Below are 11,630 nucleotides of genomic sequence, written 5' to 3' on the forward strand. Positions count from 1 at the left end.
TTTCTTGAAATATTCATCACAAGTATAGGTTTGTAAGAATAGATTATTAATTGTAAAAAATACCATTTTTTATGCCACAACAGAGAGGAGGCATTATAAATTTTGCACTTTCCGACAGTCTGTATGTATGTCTGGAAGCTTGTGTTTTTCAATTCCTCCTTTTGCCGCTTGGATACATATTTTGACGTATTAATAGTACCATAGAAATCAAATTTAATTAAATACCTTTGTTTCTTACTAAAGTCAAGTTTCAAACGCTTCATTTTTAACCCATAGGTACTGATCAGCAGCAAATATCATAAAACCTGAACAGACCACGAGTTATACGCAGACTGTTCTGGTTGTATGCTGGTTGCAAAAGCCATTTTTACTTTGCTTCTTATGGGGAAAAGGGTATTAACTACTTGGTGGATCTCGCTCTATTTACAGAGTTCAATGACCTTTATGTCTAGAGGATTGTAAAGAAAGGTTTTTGTGTTAAAAAGTTTTAGCAGAATTATGACCCTTTGTCATGGTACATGTGTACTATTAATAATCCAAGGATTATGTTTGTTCAACTTTTTATCTTTGGCTGTGATGAGTTTTGGCCCATTGCTTGTTTTTATGCCCCCTAATGAGGGCATATAGTGATCGCACTGTCCGTCCGTCCGTCTGTCTGCCCAACACAATTTTGCGTTTAGGTTAAAAAAAAAAGCTCATTACTTCTATGTCCATTGAGATATAACCTTCATATATGGTATGCATGTGTATATGGACAAGGCCTTTCCATATGCACAAAAGTTTGTCCCCTGTGACCTTGAACTTGGGGTCAGCGTTTAGGTTTAGAAATCTGTGCTTAGGTTTCGAAAAATGCTCATCACTTCTATGCCCCTTGAGATATAACCTTCATATTTGGTATGGATGTGTATATGGACAAGGTCTTTCCATGCGCACACAAATTTTGACCCCTGTGACCTTGACCTTGAACTTTGGGTCAACGTTAAGGTTTCGAAATCTGCGTTTAGGTTTCGAAAAAATGCTCATAACTTCTATGTCCCTTGAGATATAACCTTCATATTTGGTATGGATGTGTATATGGGCAAGATCTTTCCATACCCACACAAATTTTGACCCCTGTGACCTTGACCTTGAAATTTGGGTCAACGTTTAGGTTTCGAAATCTGCGTTTAGGTTTCGAAAAAATGCTCATAACTTCTATGTCCCTTGGGATATAAACTTCATATTTGGTATGCATGTGTATATGGACAAGGCTTTTCCATACGCACAAAAAGTTTGGCCCCTGTGACCTTTACCTTGAACTTAAGGTCCACATTTATGTTTCGAAATCTGCGTTTAGGTTTCGAAAAATGCTCATAACTTCAATCAAAGCGTTTATAGGGGCCATATGTCATCCAGTGGTGACAGCTGTTGTTTATTTATGGAATATATGCTATTAAAATTTCTTGTTATCAACTCCTCTTCAATTGCTCGGCTGATTACCAAACATTTTCACCACTGAATGATCTTTACCGTTTACCCCGTGGATACGTATTTTTACGTCTTTGTAGTCCCTTTTTAGCTCACCACGTTGTGCTCATGATGAGCTTTTGTGATCGCCTTTTGTCCGTGGTGCGTTGTCCGTTGTGCGACGTCAATATTTGCCTTGTTCACTCTCTAGAGGCCACATTTATTGTCCAATCTTCATGAAATTTGGTCAGAAGATTGGTTTCAATGATATCTTGGACGAGTTCGAAAATGGTTACGTTTGCTTGAAAAACATGGCTGCAAAGGGGAGGGGCATTTTTCCTTATATGGCTATATATGGGTAAAGTAAAATCTTGTTAACACTCTAGAGGCCACATTTATTGTCTGATCTTCATGAAACTTGGTCAGAAGATTCATCCCAATAATATCTTGGACGAGTTCGAAAATGATATCGGTTGGTTGAGAAACATGGCCGCCAGGGGGGCGGGGCATTTTTCCTTATATGGCTATAGTAAAACCTTGTTAACACTCTAGAGGCCACATTTATTTCCAGATCTTCATGAAATTTGGTCAGAAGATTGGTTTCACTGATACCTTGGATGAGTTCGAAAATGGTTACGTTTGCTTGAAAAACATGGCTGCCAAGGGGCGGGGCATTTTTCCTTAAATGGCTATATATGGGTATAGTAAAATCTTGTTAACACTCTAAAACGGATTAACAAGAACATGCGTATTTATATGTAAGCCAGTTTAATCATAATAATACAGTGCTTTATAACTTTAAATTTAAAATATTGTTCAATATTACTGCTACACAATTGATGTATTTACCGCGGGTACCGGCAAATGTAAACTCGTCAATTTAGTGTAAAGATTGTACGTTCTTGCATTGCACGTAACACCATCATGAAACCAAGCAATCACAATGGATAAACAATATTTGTGTAAAATAAATTAAATTAATATATATATTTATCATAAAATGCTAGATTGTTAAATGTATCACTCCTTATTACTTGTTAAGAGATTTCAATATACATGCAAAGACAGTTCAATTTGTACAAGATGCAGGTTTTATTTTCATTTGTATATTAAAATTTATTAATATTGTAATTCAATGGAAACGAAACGAAAATTCATTCTATGGAAAAGAAAATTACCACAACATTTAACGATTGTAATGTATTCCGTTTTTAATGGCTTTGTTTTATAATTGATCAAATGCGCCTCTTATAATACACTTTGGATCGCTGATGAGCAATAAAAATATCCACACCGTTTATAGTTATAATCAAATTAATATATGTTTTATAAGTTTTTAAATATCATTTTTTAAAGTCTTACTATAAAAAAGAATACGGCTAATTTATTGTTTTGTTGTGTGGTATTGTCAGTATTTAGTCTTCCGACCACGTTTACTCTGATGCTAATAACTAATTTGTATTTTTATAAAGAGGAAATTATACATATGATGATACATTTATTTATTGGTACTAAATATGATATATTTGCACTATTGTATAAGAGTTGTAATGTTTATTTCGGATTTTTTATCGTTTAATTGACTAAACAAAAGCCCTTTATACATGTTTTACGTTACTGTAACCAGTGTTTTTGCCAACCAGTCAGTGCGCATGCGCGAAAAATCCCGAATGTAAACAATAACAATTAACTCGTCTATAGTAAAATCTTGTTAACACTCTAGAGGTCACATTTATTGGTTGCTTTAAAAACATGGCCACCAGGAGCGGGGCATTTTTCCTTATATTTTCCTTATATGGCTATAGTAAAAGCTTGTTAACACTCTAGAGGCCACATTTATTGTCCGATCTTCATGAAACTTGGTCAGAAGATTCATCCCGATCATATCTTGGATGAGTTCAAAAATGATGCCGGTTGGTTGAAAAACATGGCTGCCATGGGGCGGGTTATTTTTCCTTATATGGCTATAGTAAAACCTTGTTTACACTCTAGAGGCCACATTTATTTTCCGATCTTCGTGAAATTTAGTCATAAGATTTTCCCCAATAATATCTTGTTATCTCAGGTGAGCGACTTTGGGCGTTTTAGGCCCTCTTATATAAATATGGCTATACATGTATATGGCTATATTAAAAAGTTGTTCACACTCAAGAGGCCACATTTATTGTCCAATCTTCATGAAACTTGGTCAGAAGATTCATCCCAATAATATCTTGGACGAGTTTGAAAATGATGCCGGTTGGATTCCGATAATGACGTCACGTTTGCGCTCGAATTTTGGCCGTCAACACTGCGGCCATGTCGCTATTGTTTGCATTTGATAAACTGCATCGTGATAAGGTTATCATAATAATCTCTACTTGACACATATTCGCGACCATTTTTAAGAACAACAAAATACTCAGAAATTGAAATTCTTTCAAGATAAATTAAATTCAATGAACGAACACAAATAAGGACGAAAATAAACAACAATAGATTGATTTCATGTAATCAACGGTATCCGGAGAAGCGCCCACCCCCCGGAGAACTGCCCCCTTATTTTAAAGGTGGTGGAGAAGTGCCCCCCCCCCCCCCCCCATCAAATCGGTAGGGGCGGAGAACTGCCCCCCTGTCAGAATTTAGTAGGCGGATATCTGCCCCCCCCCCCCATCAAATCTGTAGGGGCGGAGAACTGCCCCCCCCCCCGGTGTCATATTAGTTATTATTTACGTAGTGAAAACAATACTTACGGGTAATTTCACGTTATCGCCGTACACATTTTATCCGGTAACAATTTAATTTCAGTACAAGTCTATTACCATTTGTCGAACTGATTAACACAAATTGTCTAGAGGCATGTGATAATACTGTTTAAGGCCCTTGGTACGCATCTGCACCACTCACTATACATGAATGCCTTGTAAAAGTCGAGTTTTAATAAGAGCGCGAAACATAGTCGAGATCCACACAAGAAACGCGTGCGTGTTAATACTGGCAATGTGTCGCAACTAAATACTAAAAATCGTAATCATAATTTGAACCTATATGTCTGAAAAAACTTACCTTGTTACAAATTAACTAAATCCTCTTGAGAAATTTGTTTTTATTAAATTGTTCACACCAATTTTGACACTCTTTGTTTCAGCATTTTTAACCCAGTGTTTAATTGCCCCTGTTCATCACAAACCGATTATCTCGTTATGATCGGATACTGTCCAGACAATTACTAACAAAACAGGGTGTCATAAATCTAGGAACCTATACCCTAAATAACACACATGTGTCTGGTCATTAAACACAATTTATTATACCTCCAGGTCATCTTCTGGCATATTGAGCAGTCATTTAAGCCAAATACAAAAAAAACTTTACAGTTACTTTAATAAAATATTTGAACATATTTTAAAATATATACATTTGTCATAAATGGATTATAAGGAACTGTACAGTGTATATATATAAGCCAGTTTAAGCATAACAATAAAGTGTTTAATAACTATAAATTTAAAATATTGTACTAATTTACTGCTACACAATTAACGTATTTAACGGGTACCTGCAAATGTAATCTCTGCTATAATGTGTTAAGATCGTGCGTTACTGCAGTGTTCGAAACATCATCATGAAAACAAGCAATCACGTTTGATCATAGTAGGGATGTAAAATATTTGCGTAAAATAAATTAAATGTATAGATTTATGGTATCCTAAAATGCTAGATTTGTATCGCTCATTATCACTAGTAAATCGTTTTCAATTAACACGTAAAGACAGTTCAATTTTCAAAATATGCAGGTGTTTTTTTCCATTTGAATGCTAAATTTAATTAATAATTTCATTCAATTTAAAACGAAACGAAAATTCATTCAGTGTAAAAGTAAATTAAAACTACATTGAAAGATTCTAATGTATAGCGCTTTTTTACGGCTTTGTTTTATAACAATGCACATCTTACAATACATTTCTATCGCTGATGAAAAATAACACTATAGCATCCATACCACTTATAATTATAATCAAATTATTATATGTTTTGTTATTTTTGAATTATCATTTATTTAAGTCTTACTTTAAGCAAGAATACGGGTATTTATAGTCTTGTTTTGTGAAATTGTCAGTATTAAGTCTTCCGACGACCTTTACTCTAATACAATGTAAATGGCCGCGATCGAGAGGTTTGACGGCCAATCTATTTTTAGTAACGGAAAACCCCTCTTGTGACGTCACGCCAAAACCTCCTAAAGTCACCAGTGGGCGGGGCATTTTTAATTATATGGAAATAGTTAAACCTTGTTAACACTATAGAGGCCACAATTATTGTCCGATCTTCATGAAATATGGTCAGAAGATTTGTCTTATTGATATCTTGGATGAGTTCGAAAATGGTTACGTTTGCTTGAAAAACATGGCTGCCAAGGGGCGGGGCATTTTGTTATGTTCCCCCAAATTTTTTTGGGAGGGAGCATATAGTCGCCGCTTTGTCCATCCGTTCGCAATTTTTGTCTGGGCTATTTCTCAGCAATTAATCATCGGAATTCAATTAAACTTTATGGGAAGCTTTACTACAAAGAGGAGATGTGCATATTATCAGCCGGTTCTGGTCGGATGATTTTTCACAGAGTTATGGCCCTTTTAAATTTTCCATTAACTGTTCATATAGTGCAATTCTTGTCCCTCAACTACTAGACGTTTCCTTTTATCTGCATATATAGTGCAATATTGTGACAAAAAATCTTTGGGGAGCATCACCCGTCTCCGACGGTTTCTTGTCCTTATATGGCCATATATGGCTATAGTAAAATCTTGTTAACACTCTAGAGGCCACATTTATTGTCCGATCTTCATGAAACTCGGTCAGAAGATTCATCCCAATAATATCTTGGACGAGTTAAAATATGATGCCGGTTGGTTGAAAACATGGCCACCACGGGGGCGGGGCATTTATTCTTATTTGGCTATAGTAAAACCTTGTTAACACTCTAGAGGTTACATTTATTTTGCGATCATCTGGAATTTTGGTCAGAAGATTTGTCCCAATGATATCTTGGATGAGTTCGAAAATGGTTTAAGTTACTTTAAAAGCATGGCTAAGAGGGGCGGGGCATATGGCTATTGTAAAACCTTGTTAACACTCTAGAGGCCACATTTATTGTCCAATCTTCATGAAATTTGGTCAGAAGATGGGTCTCAATGATATCTCGAATTAGTTCGAAAATAATTATGTTTGCTCGAAAAACATGGCTTCCAAGGGGCGGGGTATTTTTCCTTATATGGCTTTAGTAAAACCTTGTTAACACTCTTAACGCCACATTTATTTTCCGATCTTCATGAAACGGGTCAGAAGATTTGTTCCAATAATATATTGATATCTCAGGTGAGCGACTTTGGGCCTTTCAGGCCCTCTTGTTGTCCCCAACCGGTTTCTTCGGAGGGGACTTATGGTTTGCGCTCCGTCTGTCAGTAAGTTTGTCAGTCAGTCTGTCGGTCAGTCACACATTTCTGGATCCTGCGATAACTTTAAAAGTTCTTAATATTTTTTCATGAAACTTGAAACATGGATAGATGGCAATATGGACATTATGCACGTCATTTCATGTCGTTCCTACGTCAAAAAATTTGGTTGCTTTGGCAACAAATAGACTAGAAATACTGCTGAAAATGGTGGTTTTCTGGATCCTGCGATAACTTTAAAAGTTCTTAATATTTTTTCATGAAACTTAAATCATGGAGAGATGGCAATATGGACATTATGCACTTAATTTCATTTTGTTTCTACGTCAAACATTCTGGTTGCTATGGCAACAACAACAATTCTGACAATGATGGAATATCTGACAATGGTGGAGCCCGTAGGGGACTATATTGCTTGGCAATAGTCTTGTTCTTAATTTTGTTTCTAAGACCTTATATCTATATTACCAAAATCAAGAGAGCAGTCTTTTTATTGATCTCATTCATAGAACAACTTTAAAATATCAAGACTCCCACCGATTAATTTAGAATAAATAAATTACTAAAAAAGATACCGGACTAAAAAAGATACCCGGTATCAAGATTTTTTAGTTTCCCCCATTTACCAGTAAACACTTACTTTGGATAAATCTCATTCTCACAATCTTTGAGCAGCACTCAGCTATTTCAATATATATAAGTATTGTTCTGGGAAAATCGGACTAAATGCATGTGCGTAAAGTGTAGTTCCAGATAATTCAGGTATGACACTTTCTGCATAAACCAGATTTTTATTTAGAAGCAGAGACCTCTGTTAAACAAGAAATTTCATAAAGGCAGAAATCGTCCTCCCAGATTAGCCTGTGCCAACTGCACAGGCTAATCTGGGACGACACTTAACTCACATGTATTACTCCCCATTTCCCTCAAAACCCCGCTGCATTAAAATTTTATAATCTTTATTCATTTGTTTAAAAGATGTCTCTTTTTAGCAAAAATCCAATTATTTTAAAAGGCGGAAATTTATTAGCCTTCTTGAATGAAACTGTGACACTATGTACATGCATTAAGCCCAGTATTCCCAGGACATGGCTTATACTATAATTTTCATATTCATACAATCTTGCATGGATAATTTCAGTCCATATTCAAGAAGAACACAAGTCCAAGCCTCGGTAGTGACATCGACAGTGAACTGCCCGACCCCGAAGATGCCGACATGAACTTGTCTGATGTGGAGAACGGGCCTTCGATGATGTCATGTGATGTGTCATGTGACCTGGAGGAAGGGTACACGGCCCGGGATGTGGTGGCTGCTGAGGAGGCGTGGCAAAAATACCTGAACAGGAACGACAGCGTCATTGTGGAAACTTTCCAGGGGCAGTTCAAGTCTACAGTAGGGTGTCTGATTTTTTTGTTTGTTCAATGTCCAAGTCCTTGAATCAACAATCCTTTTCATTTATTTTGTCAAAACGATCGCAAATATATCAGGTATAGTTCCTTTGTTTGGCATGAACTAATTTTTATTGTTCTTAACACAAAAGAAATGAATATATATTTATTTAAACTCATTCCTGTTTTTTCTAAATTTCTAACCAGTGTTTTTTTTACACCATTCGGATTGCGAAAAATTGTATTGTTTTGACAAAAATTTTGAAATGAGTGTTGTTGTTGTTTTGCGAAAAATATGCTTCAAAATTGAGAATTAGAGGGTTTCCATTATTATGTGCGCAAAATGTCATCCCCGGTTAGCCTGTTCACTCCTCACAGGCTAATTAGGGATAAAAATCTCTGTTTTAAAAGGGATTTTGAGTTTAAAGGAGGTCTCTTCTCAACAAAAGTCCAGTGTAGGTTGAATCATAATGCCCATGATTAGCTTGTGCAAACAGCGCAGGCCAATCTGGGATGACGTTTATGTGCATGCATTAAGCCCTATTTTCTCAGAGTGAGGCCGTGATTTATTTGTTATATTCATTTGTCCTGCTGTTTCTAGTTTTCTATATTCAATGCCCCTGCTGTTTTTAACAGTAAAATAATACACACATATCTTAAATTTCATGAAATTTCTTACAATAGTTACACAAAAAAACCAGGAGCCCCAGGAGTGATAACATTCCTTATAATTTAAATCAATTCATGGGGCCATTACTAATTTTAAGTTACCAAGTTCATCTTGATAAAACTTCAATTCTAGTACAAACATTTAAAGATCAGGGATGGAAAATCATGTTTGCCCGTTAGCCGTTAGCCCAGGCAAAGACCTATAGAATACATGTATTCTATAGGTCTTTGGCCCAGGGCAAGTCGATTTTGGCCTGAGCAACTCCATTCGCTATATTCCAGTTGACCATCACTCCTTGCGACTAGACGAGTTGGTGACTTCCGGTCAAATGTAAACAGATTTGTCTGTTGCAACAACGAAAACAATCAACTTCGGTTGATAAAGTATGTGTACAAAATGTTTTTGTTTGTTTGATACTGATGGGTATTTTACGATAATTATATTTGATTTTGTGTATTTGCACTCAAGTAATTGTCTCTAGATGTGTGTGCAGATTCTGATTTTGAACAATAATTATCAGTAACAGGATCAGTATCTTGGGTACTTTATGACATCTCGTTCCAAATTGCTTGTGTAATACTGTCTTCAGCAGGGTAATTGTTGTCATGGTGTCAGACCACAATTTCCTGTTTATTGGGCTCTTAATGTGATACATCCTTGTACTATTGTTACACAATAGGAGACTGAAAAAACAAATATTAAAGATAATATGTTTGACTTTTTCTTATCTACAATTTATGTTAACATGTATTACTTGAAAGTGTGGATGTTCTTGTTTTTGAATGATTTTATATGAAACTACATACATTGTCTTAATGTGTTTTTTTTGTTTTGTTTTGTTTTTACCCATGCACTTGAACTTATTACATGTGTCTATTCAATATTTTTTTGATACTACATTGTATATAAATGGTAGTTTTATTTACAAACAGAAACTCATCAAGATACTAAATACAATTAATCAATGAAAAATATGAGCTGAAAAACTAAAAAAAATCAAATGCCTAAAAAATTAACATATTCTGTTCACAATTCTTGTTATTATTTTTGGTATAATTATATTCTAAAATATCATTTCAACTTATTATGAAATGACTGAAAATTTTACAAGTATGAGAAGTAAACCATGCAATAACAATATTCACTTCAGAATCAACGTATTATTTGCCATCTTTTAATGTTTCTATTTTCTTAATTCAAATAAATATTTATATTAACCAATATTTTTATTATATCCATTTCAACATTTTTTTCATGATTTGTAATTAATAATCATCAAAGATTGTGAAATCCTGGTAGATCCATGTTCGTTTCTCTGTATTGGCTGACCTAAAATCTGCGTTGTATACCCACCCTTGAAAAATAATGTTTGGTAAAAATCACTATTGGGATTACAATATGCACCTAGAACAATCCTGCACTTGTAATGAAGTTTCCACTACAGTACAATTATCAATGGTACTGTATGCATGCACATATACTTTTAATGTACATACTATTAGTAAATATAACAAAATCTTTTTTTCTTACATTAGTACAAAGTACCCAAGAACAACATTATTTAGATAATTAAGAACATGGCCAATCTCAGTTTTGGCGCGAAAATGGGTTTTTACATGTTCGCAATTGTGAAAACGACCCGCTTGTTCCGCGAAGAATTTCAAGGTCCTATCCGATCGGCTTTCAAAGTTATACCCATGTAAATGTGTGCAAAAATTTCCATAGAAAATGCGAACATTTCCAAAGTAAATGCGGCAGATGATAAAATATGACAAAATTGTCTAACTCAAGCTTTTAAAGCTTGAGTTAGACAATTTTCTCATAATTTTTACAGAAAAAATCACACGTTACTTAAAATATTATGACACATGTAGGGTTATTGGAAAAGTCATCATGCAAAATTTTAGCTTCATTCTGTAATTTAAGAGAAAAGAAGTTTTTTCCTTCTTGAAAATATTAAGGTTGTTCATTTTCGCGGGGAGGGGACGATATGTTGTAGCTTTTTTAAGTTTCCTATTTAAATTAATTGCAGAAACAATATGTTAGAATGTGAATACAGACCATAGTAAGCCATTCTCTTAGCACTTGTGTTTTTTTTCAGCAACTCAAAACTCTACAGGAGACTCTGAAAGATTACAACAGCGTGGCAAGCCTTAAGGCCGATCAGTTGAAAAAGCTTGGTCAACTGTACAACATTGACCCCAAGTTCCCTAAAAAGGCACGGATTGTGTTACTCTGCTCTGTACTTGGCCTTTCAACAACCGGTCACATTCAGACAGTGGCAACAAGAGACTCCTGTCAGCATTTAAATGATGATCAACAGAAACACTGACTGTAATAACTGTTATATCGCTGTGATAACTGTACATTTTTCGAGAAAATATTTTCTAAACTAATAAAGCTTATTTGTCCAAAATTTGTTGTATAACTATTCCAGAAATTTTCAAAATAAACAAGTTTGGTCATATTTATGTTTTTCAATAGTCTGGTTCTTTCCCTGGTTACAACCCTATTGCGTCTAGTCATAACAAAGAGCACATGTCTTAAAATTTACATTTGAGCCTTGTTCTGAGAAAACTGGGCTTAATGCATGTGCGTAAAGTGTCACCCCAGTTTAGCCTGTGCAGTCCAGTTATTTTTAAAAAGACACCGATTTTTTTATAAAGATATAAATTAAATTTTGATTGTAA

The 11,630-nt window shown here is 35.0% G+C and overlaps 1 long non-coding RNA gene across 1 annotated transcript; it reads left to right on the top strand.

Moving 5' to 3' along the window:
* The first annotated feature begins 5,424 nt into the window (after positions 1-5,424).
* LOC127833988 (uncharacterized) lies at positions 5,425-11,370 on the top strand. The gene is made up of 3 exons (XR_008027714.1): positions 5,425-8,274; positions 9,222-9,323; positions 11,042-11,370. It is a non-coding gene; the product is annotated as an uncharacterized LOC127833988 (long non-coding RNA).
* The last annotated feature ends 260 nt before the right edge of the window (positions 11,371-11,630 follow it).

Source organism: Dreissena polymorpha, chromosome 6 (assembly GCF_020536995.1).
Source record: "Dreissena polymorpha isolate Duluth1 chromosome 6, UMN_Dpol_1.0, whole genome shotgun sequence".
NCBI classification, from domain to species: domain Eukaryota; kingdom Metazoa; phylum Mollusca; class Bivalvia; order Myida; family Dreissenidae; genus Dreissena; species Dreissena polymorpha.